We start from the raw sequence: 17,200 nt of genomic DNA, 5'->3' as shown, positions 1-17,200 counted from the left end.
AATTATTTTTAATAATTAGTGCTAAGTAAAGAGTAATGGTTGACAAAAACTTATATTAACAATTTTTATTAGACTTCAAAATTTAAATTTTATTAAAAAAATAGAGAGAGGAGAGGAGAGGAGAGAATTTAATTTTATTTTTATTAAATTTAGTATCTTTTTTTTTGTCTTTCTTTATAATTTTTTTCAATATTTTTCATCAGCTTTTTCACAGAGTCTCACAAGTACAGCTTAGGACAAAAATCGATTCTTCGCCAACAATCGATTAACTGAAAAAATTGATGTTTGGTTTTTTTTCATTAATCGATTTATCAATTATTTTTCTCAATCCAAACAGGCACTTAAATGTTTTAGTTGTTGCTTGTTATTATTTGTTTCTGGGTGATTGTCAATATTCTCTGTGTTTAATACAAAAATCAATGTGTGGGTTAAAAGTTAAAACTCATCATTTTACAATATGTAACGCACGGAAGCTATTATATTATATTTAAAAAAAATGTTCTAGCGTCATTATATGTTTTGTTAATCATCGTGAGTTTGTGACTTTTTAATTAAATAGAAATATTAAAATTATTTTTTCATGGAATTAAAAGATTTCAATCATAACTTACACTCATCTAATTTTTATTCCCCTAAATAAGAATGTTAAAGATATTTAACAAAATTACATACCCATGAGTTAAAGTCAATGTCACTAGTTAAGTTAGTGTATCGGATAAATTACATTGTTGCCAAAACAAATATTATTTAATCACATAATTTATATTATAAACAATAATTTGAAAATAAAAGATAAAATAGGGAACTAAAATAAATTTGATTATTTTTAGCAATAATACTTTCAACGCAATGCCAAGCACAAGTTTAGTTAACAATGATATAACAATTATTTTAAAAATAACATTTTAAACATAACAATCCACTTAATTAAATACCAGGAATGAAATGGAACAGAATAAAAATATAATATAAATTAAAATAATGAAAAACTAAATAAGCCCTAAATACTTTTTATATGGAATTATATGCTCGTTAAATATTAAAAACCAATACCAATATTGTGGGAAGAGAACTAAAAATTTAAAGTAATTTATTTATTGGACCGTGGTTAATGGCTCAATATTGGATTCTAATTTCCAGCGATGCTACTTTCAACGCAATGCCAAACACAAGCTTAGCTGACATTGACAATGATATAACACTAATTTGTAAAAATGACTTTTTAGAAACCAACCATCCACTTGACCAAATACAAGAAATGCGATGGAATGAAAACAGAGTATAAATTAAATGAATGGATAGGTAAAGAAGTCCTTACATTTTTGTATGAAACTACATGTTTGTTAAATATTGAAAACAAATATTGTGTTAAGAGAAAAAAAATTTAAACTAATTTTTTTATTAGACCGAGGTTAACGGTTCAAGTTTGGATTCTAATAAGGTAAATTGACTTTCATGCTGTAAAAAAAAAATTATTAAAGATTAAATAATCAATTAAAGTCCTTAAAATTTAAACTATATCAAACCTCTCGAGGTTTAGTACTAATACATTTGTTTGGTATAAATAATTTATCAAATAAGTAAAAGATTATTGTCAAAAAAATCAAACTTCACATTGTTTTTAAAGGAGAATAATAGTTAAGTGTTAAGATAACCAATCAATTTAAGTCAAGTTCAAATCAATTTTAAAGTGCCAACAAAGTCTTATGATCTTTTAATGGTAGTAAGTCTAACATTATCGAAAATCTGCAAGTTCAACTCCTAATTTTACAAATTTATTATAATGCATTTGCAATTTATTTTTTAAATTATTTTTTCAAATTTTAAAAAGATTAAAAAATAAACAACAAGTAATTAAAAAATGAATGACCTATCAATAAGGGCAAACATGCCGTGTGAACTGCAAAATTAAATATTAAATTTTTATAAATAAGTAATTCTAATATTTTATTTCCAATAGATAACATAAATAATAAACAATAGGATTAATATTTTTTAACATTAAATATGAATATTTGTATTATCTATTAAATTTTAAAACATAAATTATAAATTTATCATAATGAAATTGCAAAATTAAAAACCCAACTTGTAAATCCTTGGAACCATAAGACTTAATATGTTTTAATATTAAAGACGAATATTTAACTCCGCCTATGTTTATAGCCGGTCCTAAGCCCGAATAAAGGAGGAGGGTTGTGTTAGGCCATCAACAGCCAATGTAAAAATTTGTTGAATCTATCATGAACATGGACAATAGACGTTATAATGTTAATGCTAGGTCGTTGCCCGTAAGTAACGCGCTGCATGGCTCGAGTACAGTGATAAGTGAGTTAGAGCCGCTGCATCGGCGCCCAGATGTAGTGTTAAATGAGCAAGGGCTACCGCGTCATTCTGGACGCACGCGGCTAAAGAAGTTAGTCCATAAGAGTAAAATTAGATTTGGTACTTGAAATGTTGGGATATTAAATTGTAAATCTGTAGAGGTTGTAGGGGTTATGATTCAAAGGAAAATCAATATCCTTTGCTTGCAAGAAACAAAATGGCGTGGAGAAGAAGCTAAGGATATTCAAGGTTTCAAACTTTGGTATACAGGAAAAGTAAGTGCACGCAATGGAGTAGGCATCATTATAGATAAGGAGTGGAAGAAAACATTGTAGAAGTTAGCAGAATTGAAGACAGAATTATTTTTTTAAAAATGATAATTGGACGTGAGACTGTTAATATTGTTAGCGCTTATGCGCCGCAAGTCGGGACAGAAGCCAGTCTTAAGGAATTATTTTGGGAGGATCTGGAGGGGTTGATTCGACACATACTACAGAGTGAAAAGATTTTTATTGGAGGAGACTTTAATGGGCATGTCGGGAGGGAAGCTGGTCAGTATGCGAGGGTGCATGGTGGTTTTGCTTTTGGAGAGTTAAACAATGAAGGGCAAACTCTTCTTGATTTCTCATTGGCGTATGATTTTAAGATTGCCAACACTTGTTTCAAGAAGAGAGATGAGCATCTCATCACCTACAAAAGTGGAGCCTCAAGGTCGCAGATTGATTTTCTTTTGGTTAGGAACACAGATAGAAAACTTTGTAAAAATTGTAAGGTGATCCCTGGAGATGCTGTAACGACACAACATAGGGTCCTAGTCCTTGATGTGTGTATTATGAGTAAAATCCAAAAACGTCGACAAGTAGTAACACCAAGGACTAGGTGGTGGCAATTAAAAGGTGAGAAGCAAGATATTTTCAAGCGAAATCTTTTGGATAAAGGAATTTGGGATTCTCAGGGAAGTGCTAACATCATATGGGAGGATATGGCTAAAAAGATACGGGAGGTTGCAAAAGTAGTTTTGGGAGAATCGAAAGGTTCTGGTTCGAGAGATAAGGAGTCTTGGTGGTGGAATAATAGTGTACAGGACAAAATCAAGTATAAGAAGAACTGTTTTAAAGCCATACATTTGTGTAACAATGAGGAAAATTGGGAGAGGTACCGTATGGCTAAGAAGGAAACTAAGAGAGCTGTGGGTGAAGCTCGTTCTAAAGCTTTTGAAGAATTTTATAAGAACCTTGAGACGAAGGAAGGAGAGCAAAATATTTATAAGATTGCCAAGAGTAGGGAAAGAAAATCAAGAATCTAGAACAGGTAAGTTGTATTAAGGATGAAGAGGGAAGAATTTTAGTTACAGATAATGAAATTAAAAATAGATGGGAGACTTATTTTTCTAAACTTTTCAATGATGGAGAGGATTCATCTAGTAACTTGGAGGATTTAGTAACTGGTGAAGGAGAACAAAATTTATCATTCTATCGAAAAATACGTGATAAGGAGGTAAAAGAAGCTCTTAAGAAAATGGCAAATGGTAGAGCTAACGGACCTGATTATATATCTATCGAAGCGTGGAAATGTTTAGGTGAAGAAGGGGTGAAATGGTTAACTAAGTTATTTAATGTGATTTTACGGTCCAAAAAAATGCCTGATGAGTGGAGGAGAAGTACATTAATTCCTATTTATAAAAATAAAGGAGATATTCAGAATTGTACTAACTATAGAGGGATTAAACTCATGAGCCACACAATGAAATTGTGGGAGAAAGTAATTGAGCACAGGTTGAGATTGGAGACAAGTATTTCTGAGAATTAATTTGGTTTTATGCCAGGTAGATCAACTACAGAGGTGATTTATCTACTAAGGGGATTAATGGAAAAGTATCGTTGTAAAGATAAAGATCTACACATGGTTTTTATTGATTTGGAAAAAGCTTATGACCGTATACCAAGAGAAGTGCTTTGGAAAGCGTTGGAAAAAAAGGGAGTACGGATTGCTTATATTAAAGCCATACAAGATATGTATTAGGGGGTAAAAACTAGTATAAGAACGCCTAGTGGTCAAACAAAGGATTTTTCTATAAAGATTGGACTACATCAGGGATCATCTCTGAGTCCTTATTTGTTCAACTTGATTTTAAATGTTTTGACGGAACATATTCAAGAGGAAATCCCAAATGTATGCTCTTCGCGGATGATATAGTTCTTATAGCAGAACAAGAGAAGAGGTTAATTGCAAACTTGAGTTATGGAGGAGGACATTGGAGTCGAAAGGTTTCCGTCTGAGTAGAAGTAAGACGGAATATTTATATTGTAAATTTGATAAAGGACTATTCGAAAATAATTTGGAAGTGAAATTGGGAGATCAAATTATACCTCAAGTGAAAAAGTTTAGATATTTGGGAGCCATTATTCAAAATGATGGCGAAATCAGTGGAGATATTTCACATAGAATTCAAGCTGGGTGGTTTAATTGGAGAAAAGCTAAAGGAGTTATTTGTGACCGTAAGGTGCCTAATAAGCTTAAAGGAAAGTTTTATCGTACTGCTATCAGACCGGCAATGTTATATAGTAGTGAATACTGGGCTCTAACGGGACAGCAAGAGCATAAAGTTGGAGTAGCAGAGATGAAAATGTTACGATGGATGTGCGGACATACACGTAAAGATAAAATTCGAAATGAGCACATACGTGAAAAAGTGAGGGTGGCACCTATTGAGGAAAAAATGGTAGAAAATCGGTTGAGATGGTTTGGGCATGTACAAAGAAGACCAAGGGAGGCACCAATGAGAAGAGTGGAACATATAACTTTGAGTCCGATTAAGAGAGGTAGAGGAAGGCCTAAGAGAACACTCTTGGAAGTTGTTGAACGTGATCTCTTAATTAATAATATTTCTAAAAGCTTAATAAATGATAGAGCATAATGGTGTCTTGCAATCCATGTAGCCGACCCCACCTAGTGGGATAAAGGCTTGTTGTTGTTGTTGTATTAAAGACGAATATTTATGTTTTCTATTAAAATTAAAAAAATAAGTTATAAATATATCATAAAAAAATTGTAAAATAGATAACCAAATTTACAAATTTCCAAAACAATTAGACTCAATACTTCTCAACGTTAAAGACGAACATTTATGTTCTCTATTAAAATTTAAAAAATAAATTATAAATATATCATAATAAAATTGCAACAGAACATACAATTATTTACAAATACTTGTAAGACTTATTATTATTAAAAGACTCAAGAATTTTATAGGCATTTTAAAATTTATTGAGACTTAATTTAAATTAATTAATCACCTTAAAACTCAAGTGTCATTTACTTAGGTTATGAAGGCGGAACGCACTACAACGTTAATTAGTTTAGTTGATTAATGGTTAGATTTCGATCAACTCCAGTACATTTGGGTCTTTTCCTTATGAGAGTACACTCAACAGCACCTGCTTGAAATGCCAAAATTGTGGCCACGCTATGTTCCAGTTCTGTACGATAATTCTCATTTGAGGCATTGAATATTGAATTAGAAAAAAAAAAAAAAACCCGGCTAGGCATGCATCTCATCCCACGTCAAAAGTAATTAAAGTCATATAATTTTAAGGGTCAATGGTCATTCTTGTCAATCAATTTTATTTGAAATGTTATCGAAGATTTTTAATTTAATTATGAGTTAATTTTTTCCTTCAACACTCAAGATTCTCTTCTCCTTCACATTGATGTTGAAAAAATCTATTTATTTGTCAACAGTGAGTCTTAGCTTTTAAAAAAAATTATTATTTTTTATCAAGTTAATAGTTATTTTTTCTCCTCAAATTTTTTTTGAAAGATCAGAGTACACCCTCAATTTAAGTATTTTATAATAAAAGTATTAAAATTAATGTTACATAAGACCTACTAATTATGAAAAGATAATAAGTCAACGTGAGGGTGATGAGAAAGAAAGTTTTTAATGTTAAATGATAGGTTTAACCTATAACTAAATTTAAAGGTTCAATGATCTTTTAAATAAAATTAGAAGATAAAAATGATATTAATTTTAATTTTAATGATTTTTGATGTACCATGATTGAAAAAAAATTTAAATGTGAAATTAAAAATGTTTCACGACATTGGAATAGGAGTACAGGGATGTAATGTTTTATCTATTTGTTTTTTTCACCAATTTTCTCTTCTTCTTTGTTTTTGGGCGGGTGAAGTAAAAAGAGAAAAAAACACCAATTGGGCACGACATTGAAAACTTCGTCTCTTTTTTCCATGAATCACTGTTTATCCTGGGCCTGGGATGATTATTTGTGATAGATCAGCTTATCGGTCTTGCTCTCTAGGTCAACCATGGCAGGGTAAAAAAAAGAGAGACAAGTGATGTGATGTGGCGTTATTATAGATGAAATTCAAATAAATTTAAAACCTTACTTTTAAAATTTGGACTCGAGTTAAAATTAAAAAGCAAAATAAAATGGCTGAAATAATATTATTAAGGTAAGATATTTACTTTACCTGCTAATTTTATATAATTATTTGTTAGAATGTTTACTTTTCAGGTATATTATTTGGTTGGGGAGGGGAGATGCTTCTTGGTTAAAAAATTTTCACAACCTGATGAACCAAGTTCGAATTCCTGCTAAAAAAAACTAACATTTAATACTTGGCAACGTCCGAAATAAATTTGTTGAAAAAGAAACATGTTCGTGTATGTAAAAGATATATGATTTTTATCTTTATTAAAAAATAATTTTTTTTGAAGAAATTGGCAAAAAATACTTTGTTGAAAGAAAAATTAATCCCAAAGATCATATACAATTTAAAAACCAAATGCAATATTTTATTCATTAAATAATATGTATAAATAATCAAAATACCTCTCTTTTTAAACCAATAAAATTGAAAAAAAATAAAGACTGTTTGTTCAACACATGCACCTTAAATTAGAAGCCTTGCACCTCAAGTTAGAAATCTTGCACCCAAGTCAGATGTCTTGTACCTTAGGTTTGCAAGACTTTTGGTCTGAGGTGCAAGATTTTTGAGTTGGGATGCGAGACTTTTGATTTGGGGTGCATGCATTGGACATGTAATTTTTATTTTTTTAATTTCATTGATTTAAAATGAAGAATATTTTAGTTATTTATGTATTATTTAATAAATAAAATATTATATTTAGTCTTTGAATTGTATTTGGTCTTGGACCAATTTTTTCACCAATTTTCTCTTCGTTTTTTTTTGGGGCGGGTGAAGTAAAAAGAGGAAAAAAAAATCCAATTGGGCCAACATTGAAAACTTCGTCTCTTTTTTCCATGAATCACTGTTTATCCTGGGCCTGGGATGATTGTTTGTGATAGACCAGCTTATCGGTCTCGATCTCTAGGTCAACCATGGCAGGGGAAAAAAAGGAGAGACAAGTGATGTGATGTGGCGTTATTATAGATGAAATTCAAATAAATTTAAAACCTTACTTTAAAAATTTGGACTCGAGTTAAAATTAAAAAGCAAAATAAAATGGCTGAAATAATATTATTAAGGTAAGATATTTACTTTACCTGCTAATTTTATATAATTATTTGTTAGAATGTTTACTTTTCAGGTATATTATTTGGCTGGGGAGGGGAGATGCTTCTTGGTTAAAAAATTTTGGAGGTTTTTTTTTTGTCATATTGCTCCCCTTTAAGTTTTTTAGAAGATAGCTAATTTTTTATTATTTTATCCTTATTTATTTTTTAATATTTTAAATATACTCATAGTTAAAAAAATCTCTAATTCATATTAGATTGTGCTTCACTCCTAAATCTTGACTGACTTCATTGTATTTTTTTTAAAAAATTACAATTCATCATACTTTATTATATATTAGGGAGTTATTTATTTTTTATAAAAAATTGTTATCATTATAATTATTAATTTAATTTTTTATTCACATATTGAGAATATAATAGGATGAGAGTGAATTTTTAAAAAATTATGCAATTTAAATCAGGGTGTAAATTTATTTTCTATAAGGAATAATTAAAAAAATTTGAGCTAGTGTATAGGGGTGTAATAATAAATTAGTTATTATCCCCTTCCAACAAAATCAAATAAGATAATATTAAAATCTTCCCCTCCTCTCCTCCCCTTAAACTAGAGCCATTAATATGAATTAGACCTATGGATTCAACTCGCCAATAGTCAAAAAGTTATGGGTTGGGTTAAAGGAAATTACTTCAATTATATGTAAGACAATTTTGGCCTACACCATATAACTTGAACATACAGTGGGCTAACTCGCAGGTTGGCGAGTTGGCCTGCTTATATTTTTAAAAAAATAAATAAATAAAATTGAGTTTAAAATAAAGTGTTGAAAGTAAAGATGCATAAAATTGCAATCTAAATACTTGATACTTTTATATTTATTTAATTCAAGTTTAAATTAAGGTAGAAAATAATAAAATACATTGCTCATGCATTTAAGCAGTGATATGATATAATCCAAATGTGATCAAGATAATATTAAATAAAATATTTTATTATACTCTGTTTCATTCATATAATAGCTCATTTAAATTATCTTGTTTATAAAGTAGTGCTACTTAAATTAGCAAATAAAAAAAGTTTAGTTGCTATTTTTATTTAAAAAATAAACATATTTATGAAGTGCTAATCATACATTATATTATCATCTTAACTTGAACATAACAAGAAAAAAGATAGATACAAAGATATTTGAATGTTTAGATGGTATGAACTGAATGTATTATAAATAGTAATTTAATAGTCAGAGTTTAAATTATCATCATTTTCTTAAAAAAAATTGATATTTTAGATTGGGGCATTAATTTTGTAGCGAAAATGCCAAAACAGGATGAAGAGAAAAGGAGATAAATAAAATATTTCTATTAATTTATATATGTATAATACTAACCCGTCTTCTAAGAAATTAGAGAATTGAAGGATCACGAAATTAAATTAGTTTATATTTAAGTAACGATATAAGTATGTCTTAATTAAAAATATTTTCATTGTTATTTAGATAATTAATTTTTAATGAGAATATATGATTGTTTACTATGAAAAAATTATAAATAATATTTTTTTATTTTTAGGTTGGCCTGTTACCCCACCAACCCACTATGGGTTGTGCGGGTTGACAGAATTCAACCCGTACAGAATGCAAACCATGTCAATCTGCCCAACCAAACCTACGATGAGTTTGGCCCATTTTATCGGCTCTATTTTAAACTAAACACACTTTTCATGTCAATTCTTTGACATTATTTAATAATTTGTTAACCCAATTATTGTACCTATTGAGCGTGACGTTACTTGTTAAATTTTCTATAACTACTTATTAAAATATTTACTTTACATGTTATTTTTCTGATATTATTTAATAACTTAGTAATTCAATTATCGTAGACCTATTAGACGTGTCATATTTCTTAGCAATTCCTATAGTTACATGTAAAAACTTTTTTTTTTTTTTGCCAATACCTGTAAAGAAATTTACTTTACATGTTAACATACAGTGCACATGTTTTAATAAGTAAATTATAGCGAATTGATAAATTATATTACATGTTAATAAGCACGTTAATTGAGTTAAATCATTATCAAGTGATGTTAACAAATTAACTTGCACAGGTAAAATTTTTAACAAGTAATAATAGTGAATTAATGTGTTTTTTTCGATGAAAATAGCGAATTAACATAAAAAAGTAAATATTTTAACAAGTGATTACAAGAAATTAATTAACACATGTAAAGATTTTAATGTAAGAAGGTTGTTATGGTCATTTTACTCTACAATTTAACTTCGGTTCAAGTCTAATTTTTTTAATAGTGAAATATCATATCTATTTGAGCTTCATCTAAATATGATCTGATGAAATTGTGAAATAATGAGAGAAGCAATGGTAGAAGAAGAAAGAAAGAAAGATAGTTAGGAGGGGATGAGAAAATAAGATAAAGTTTTCTTATGTTTTATGCAACAATGCAACTGAGACTTCGTCGCATAGGTTTACGGCTCAAATATAAACAAAACCGTATTTACGAATCTAATCTAATAATAATGGAAAATATCGAAAGAGAGCACATGATCATATACATCTGATTCATGTCCATCACGAAGTCAGCGAAATGTAGATACGTGAGGGAGAGTGCTATTTTACGGACACGTTACATTTTTTATCATATTACGTTATATTTCAATGACATTAATTGTAATGAAAAGAGCATTTCTGTGTTATTTTTTTTGTAAGGATAAAACTTTTATGTCATGTTATTCGCGAAACTTTTGAATATTTTTTAATATATTTTTTTTTCTTCATTTTCTAATTAACAACAGTTAAAATTAATTTTTATTAATTGTAGGGTTAACATTGCACTTTTTTAAAAAAATAAAAAATAAATTAAAAATGAGTTTAAAATCTTAGATATTTTTAAATTTATAATTTAAGGATTAAATTGCCCTTTAGGCAAAAGAAAAACTCTATTTTACATGCATAAAAAAATTTTAATATCGCTGCCCTCCAAGAGACGGAACACGTGACACTGAGCCAGAAAACGTTTTTTAAGCGCCTAATATGGATTAGAAAATAAGCACTTGTCAATAATTAACCACTTTGTAAAAATACGGCAGAAATAGAAATACCCAGACCTTTAAATAATTACGTAAAAGTAGCCTACATGAACAACGTACGTAAAGAGACGGGGAGGGATGGAACGAGAAGAGAAAAGTTGTTCCTTCTTGTAAAGTCATCATTCAGCACAATCATGGCAGTAGCATGTAATTTTCACTTTTGCAAATTTCTACATGAAATAACAAAAAAAATAGAACAAGAACAAGAAGATTGGTGGTCGATCAGCTGGAAAGGCATGCAGAATGCGAAAAAGATGCGAGCTTTAATTAGGTGCACAAAAGAACAATTTCAATTCCATCAATACTTTGCAAAGTGAGACCTAAAACAGGTCGTGTTATTTATTATTTATTATTGGTCGATGAAGCGACTTTGAGTGATGACATGCACGATGGCATGATGCATATGGCCACAGAGGTAAAAGAATAATTTGACTCGTGAATTATATTACATGTTATATAAGGCTTTAAATTTATTTTTATTATAATATTTATTCTCATCTTTTAAAAATGATATAACATGATTTTTATTGTTAATAAAAATTAATTTTAGTTATTAGTTGATTGACAAATGAGAGAAAATGATGTAAAAAATTATAGGAAATGATCTTTAGAATTTTCTTTACACATTTTCTGTAATTTTTGGATAATTGTTTATAATTTTTGGATATTTTTAAATTTTTGAAGGTTTTCTGTCATTTTCTGATTAATTAATGATAAAAAATAACTTTTGTTAATGAAAAGAATTACTAGCTGACACTATTTTTGAAGTTTGAATGGAAACATCACATGAAAATGATCTTAGGATCTTATATGTTTGTGGCTATATAATTCAGGGAGAATTTTAGTTAAAGACTACTGTACTATAGAGATTTAATGTTCAAAATAATTTTAAAATTTTAGTTCAATTTAAAAAAAGTAAAAAAAAAATTGATGTTGAAAAGGTTAAAATACTCTTTGCTTGTTATGCAAAATTAGTAGTTGTTAGTTTTCTTACTATAGTTATTAGTTTATTGTTATCACTTGTAAATTATATTTATTTGTCAGACAATTAATAGCATTAATTATTATTTTACTAATATCATTTATAAATTATAAAATTTATTGATAATTGATATTAGTAAATTATAAAATTTGATGGTAACTCACAACTGATATTAATAAGTTAATAAATAAAATTAGTAATTTAAAACTTATATTGCTGCTTGTGAGTTATGATTGAAAACCTGATGTCAAGTCTTATATAATTATTGACATATCAATTCATGTAATTTACAACTCATATTTATAAATTAATAAGTGGAGTAGAAAAATTAACAACTAATAATTTTGTATAATAAGTGAATGGTATTTAGCCTTTTCACTATTAAATTTTTTTTTACTTTTCTTTCCTAAACTGACATTTCAAAATTTGTTTAAATTCACATAAAATTAAGTTTTTACAATGCTCTTTAACTAAAATTCTCCTTATAATTTATGTGTCAATTTGTCATTTAATCTTTGGGAGACAACCACCTCAAATCAAACATGGGAGAATGCCTTTCGTTCCTAGCTAAATCCTCAAATTCCCAGACTATATTCTTGAAATTTATAGTACATTTTTTTTTAAAGGTGTACGCCGGCTGACTATTATATTCATTAATTTCTATAAAGACGGGAAATATTGATGGCTTACACAACACTCAAACAAATTTCAAGACATTCGTCGGATTTTAAAAGTTGTTTTCATAATTCTATCTAAATTGTTGAAACTTTAGTGCATCTTAAAAAATGAAAATCAACACAGCCAAAACACATCAAAAGATAAATTAATTAAACTCTTATTCAATGTTTGGCAAATAAAAAACATTTTTTTAAATGAAAAATGAAAAACGTACCAGCTGCCTCATTTTCTAAATGGATACGTTGTTGGAATATTTATTTATTTATAAATTAACATTAATTAATAAATTCAAACAGATTGATCTTTATGATTTTGTGTGAACTATGATAGGAGGACCGTACAAGTGAGTCCAATGGACAGAGGCCCAACCTATAACCCAATAACCATCAGTTATTCCTCATCTCTTAACTGACTGAGTCAGAGATAATAAAATATATAATTATTTATTATATAATAATGCGGTTATTGATCTGACCTATATAAGACCATTAGTGGATAACCGCAAAACACACGACTCATTTCTTGACTGCTTCATTATCTCTGAACTCTTTGAAAACTCTGGGAACATGTGGGTTGTATACCTATCTACACTTGAGGTAATCAGGATTTTTCAAGCACTCATGAATTTTTCAGGTGCGCATACATTACTTTATTCAATCATATTCAATTATATATGAATTGAAATATTTAAAGATAACATACGTTTCATCATCACATTTTTTGATGGAGAATATTTTTTTATATGTTAAACATGTGGCTAATTTTTGTAACTCCTCGACGTAATTGTGAAGATTTGGCTATTATCATTTCCATCCGCGAGGCATACCATGATATTGGCGGGATTTAGAGAAGCAGGACTCAGTGTGAACGTTTAGCTAACACATATTGTTTAGAAAAAGGAATGTGAACCTTTTTATAAAAAACACGATATCTGTGCCAAAATTCCACCTAACCTAGCCCACTGGTTTGATATGCAAGGAACATGTTTTTTTTTTTATAGAAAAGTTATTTTTACTTGGTAAACAGTGCATAAAATTAATGAGAAAATGTTGGCCCGGAAAAAGAATTCATAGGGAAGTAATATTATTGCATGCACCTTGGCAGAACTTGATTGAAATAGTATTCAGGCCAAGTCCCCATTGAGACAATTAAAAATGGAAAAGATACGCATTTATAGAAAAGGCGTAAATACAACCCATGACTTGTTCTTTGAGTTGAGGGAAGGGTGGATTAGTTTGGAGTTTGGACTTTGGGGACGACGGAGACAAAGTATCGCCAACATTTTTTTCCCCTTTTTTTTTTTGGTAACCTTTGAGTGAAGACAAAGACGATAAAATGTAGAACAAAAACGCGTCATCATAAAATTGTTGACTTTGACACCCTCGTATCTCAACGTTGTTCATTGTTTTTCTTGTATTGCCTGGAAATGAATCCTTCACATAAATCAGGGAGAATATCAGTGGGATTCCAAGGAGAGGGAAAACAAAAAACAAAAAAGATGAAAGTCCTGAACAATTAAGATTCGTTTATATGCAACTAAAGATTAATCAGTTGACTTATACATAGATGAATCTTTAATTGTTCAGGAATATTATTACTTTTTTCCCCCTCTCCTCCAAGGCCTTCACTGCCATTTTCCCTGTAAATTATTATCTACTATGCAGGGCTCAAGTGTGGTGTAAGTATTTGTGTTATTTTTATTTGATTTATAATTTATAATAATTTTTATCTCTTCTTGATCTGTTACTCTAACAATTGAGAGTGAGATAGGTACATGAACTCTTTCATGTTATCGCTGATAATGAAAAAGTTAACTAATTTCACACTTATTAAAAAATATTAGTTATAATTTTAAAATTATAAAAAAATGAAAATTCACAATTTTACTCTTTTTTATGATTAATAATGATAATAAATTGTTATTTCAAACGACAATAAATAAATAAAGGATAAAATTTAAAAAATTTGATTATACTGATTTTTCTTTTTATATTAATAATAAAAAATTTCATATTTCATTTTTTACCGAGGACACAAGAAAATAGTTCCGCGTGCGTCACACATCGTCTTTAATCCCACGTATGCTTTTGAACTTTAGCTCCTTTGTCCGCTGACCTCGTCAATCTTATCGACGCTCGTCTTTAAAGTTGTTTCCGATTTATGGCCAACACCTCAGATACAACGTTTCCGATGAGATAGTAATTAGGTATACATGCTTTGAACAAACATTCTCTTCTATACTTTTAATTTAATATTATGGTTCTTTGTGTAACGAGATAGTAATAGTGACACTATATACAGATTTTTTTTAATACACTATACACAGAATTAAATTGAAAACTTTATAGTTTCTGATATTTTTTTTATTCGGTTCTTGTATCAATGATTACCGTATTAGGTCATAAATACATTATAGCTTCTGATTTTTTTTATTTATTCGGTGCTCATTATATCCAGCCTTGGATTCTCGCTAGTTTTATGAGACAGTAGCAAACCTCAAATCAACTGAAACAAATATAAATACTTGATTAGTGTGACAATCAAGTACATTTGTCAGGTGAAATTATGTGTTTTATTATTAGTTGAACAAAAGATTTACCTCCGGCCAAAAAAGCAAAAGATTTACCCGATACAGTGGACTTTACGTGCGTGGGGTGTTTTTTCAGTTGGACAGTGAGCCTAGGACATTCGATTTTTTTTTTTGTCGACATTATCTACCCTGTTGTTAAAAGTTTCCCATACTAATTTATTTTAAAAATATCTAGTTTGTAAATTTCAATGGAGACTAAAAAATTAAAGTTTTTTTTTATCAACCGATAATTAAATTCTTCAATAATCAATAATCAATAAATCGATAAATAACTCGTGTTCTTCACCCAAATGAGGTACAATGTGCGCGCGCGTGTGGGCACGCAAAGTCAAGCTAGTAAGAGAAAACGAAGAAAGACAGCTTATGGAATCATTCGAAATGAGAGTAGATTAATTTGGCAAAGATAAATAAATGGGAACGGCGTTACAAAGAATAAGAGATAAATCGCAAGAGGATTAAGATTAGACGAAACAGGGCCCTCCACCTCCATTCCATCGTTGAACGACTTGGGCAGTGAAAATCTAGAAGCCACCGGCTTTGAGAATTATTGTTTTCTGATCTTCTCAACACGGGGCCATGTCGTTTTGTCGTAGTTGTGGACTCATGGCCTATTACATCTAAGATAGAAAGAACTGGTCTCTTACTGCAGAACCAAATAAGATTCAAATCTCACTAAAAAAAAAAAAAGAACGCCATAATAAGTTTTTTTTTAAATTATGTAAATGATATTTTAATCTATTAAAATGTTATAATTTTTTAAAAAATTTCAAGTACTTTCCTGTTATTAAAAAATTAATATAAATAATTAAATTATTCTTAATTTATAATTTCAAATGTAAATTTACAAACTATCGTTACATTCTTATGAGTTTTAAAAAAAATTATAAATATTAAAATAAAATTTATAAATGATAATTAATATTTGTAACGTTTGAAGAATGTTAGGATTTTAAATGTAGACTTGTAAATTATTATTAAATTATTGTAATTTTTTAAAAAAGTTATAAATATAGAATAAAACTTACGAATGATAATTGATATTTGAATTAATGATAATTTGATTGTTTACATGAATTCTTTAATATAAAAAAAATTTATAAAAATTTAAAGAAAATTATGACATTTTGAATGAATAGAATATCATTTATATAATTTTAAAAAAATTATCATTATTTTTTAAAATACTAACATTTAACTCAAAAACTTATCAATTATCAATTATATTACTGCTATATTTCAATTCCAATTACTTTCAAAGCTTCCTCCCTCAAATATTCCAAAGTTACTCGTTCACTTGCTCGATGGAGAAATCTGTTTTGATTGCCACAATCACTTCGCCTCAGCTCTGCTTCAATTCCTTGCTTGTTTTTTTTCCCCCTCAAATCCAAAAAATAAAAGACGGTTGCTATTAACATCAATAAATTATTTATCTATTTACAAAATGTTAATAATTGTGTCGATCTTTTAACTCACAGAGCTTTGAGATGTCACTTTGATATTATCTTATTAAATAGACCATCCAATAACTATAAAAATTTTATGATTTTTGATATGACCTGATTTTAATTTTGATTTTTTTATATGATTTTACAGAAGCTTTGTATTAAAAAAAACATTATTAATCCTTTAACGTATTAACCTGTCCTTTAAGACCGTGCCTTTATCATCACCTCACATATCTTGTCCTATTTAAACCCCATGCTTTGAGGCTGGAGGCGGATTTCCTAATTCGAATCTCTACACAAACACATACGTGTATATATTTATTGATGATTATAAATATACTTGATCAAGGCATTTAAAGTAAAAAATTGGTACGCGAGTGACAAAGCTCCACATGGTGAAGATTACAATCAAATACTAATCGCGTATTTACGGTCAGATTAAACTTAAATATTATTCTCATAACCCATAAGTTTGTGTTAACATATGGGGGTTTTGTTACTAAGCAATCTTTTTATAAGCATTTTTTAAACTTAAAAGTATACCTTGACTTTAATGAGTCTCCACATCCAACTCACAA

This window comes from Prosopis cineraria, unplaced genomic scaffold (genome assembly GCF_029017545.1).
Source record: "Prosopis cineraria cultivar Desert tree isolate PC_DT_omini unplaced genomic scaffold, ASM2901754v1 PC9, whole genome shotgun sequence".
Lineage (NCBI taxonomy): Eukaryota > Viridiplantae > Streptophyta > Magnoliopsida > Fabales > Fabaceae > Prosopis > Prosopis cineraria.
Note: the sequence above shows the minus strand (reverse complement) of the source record.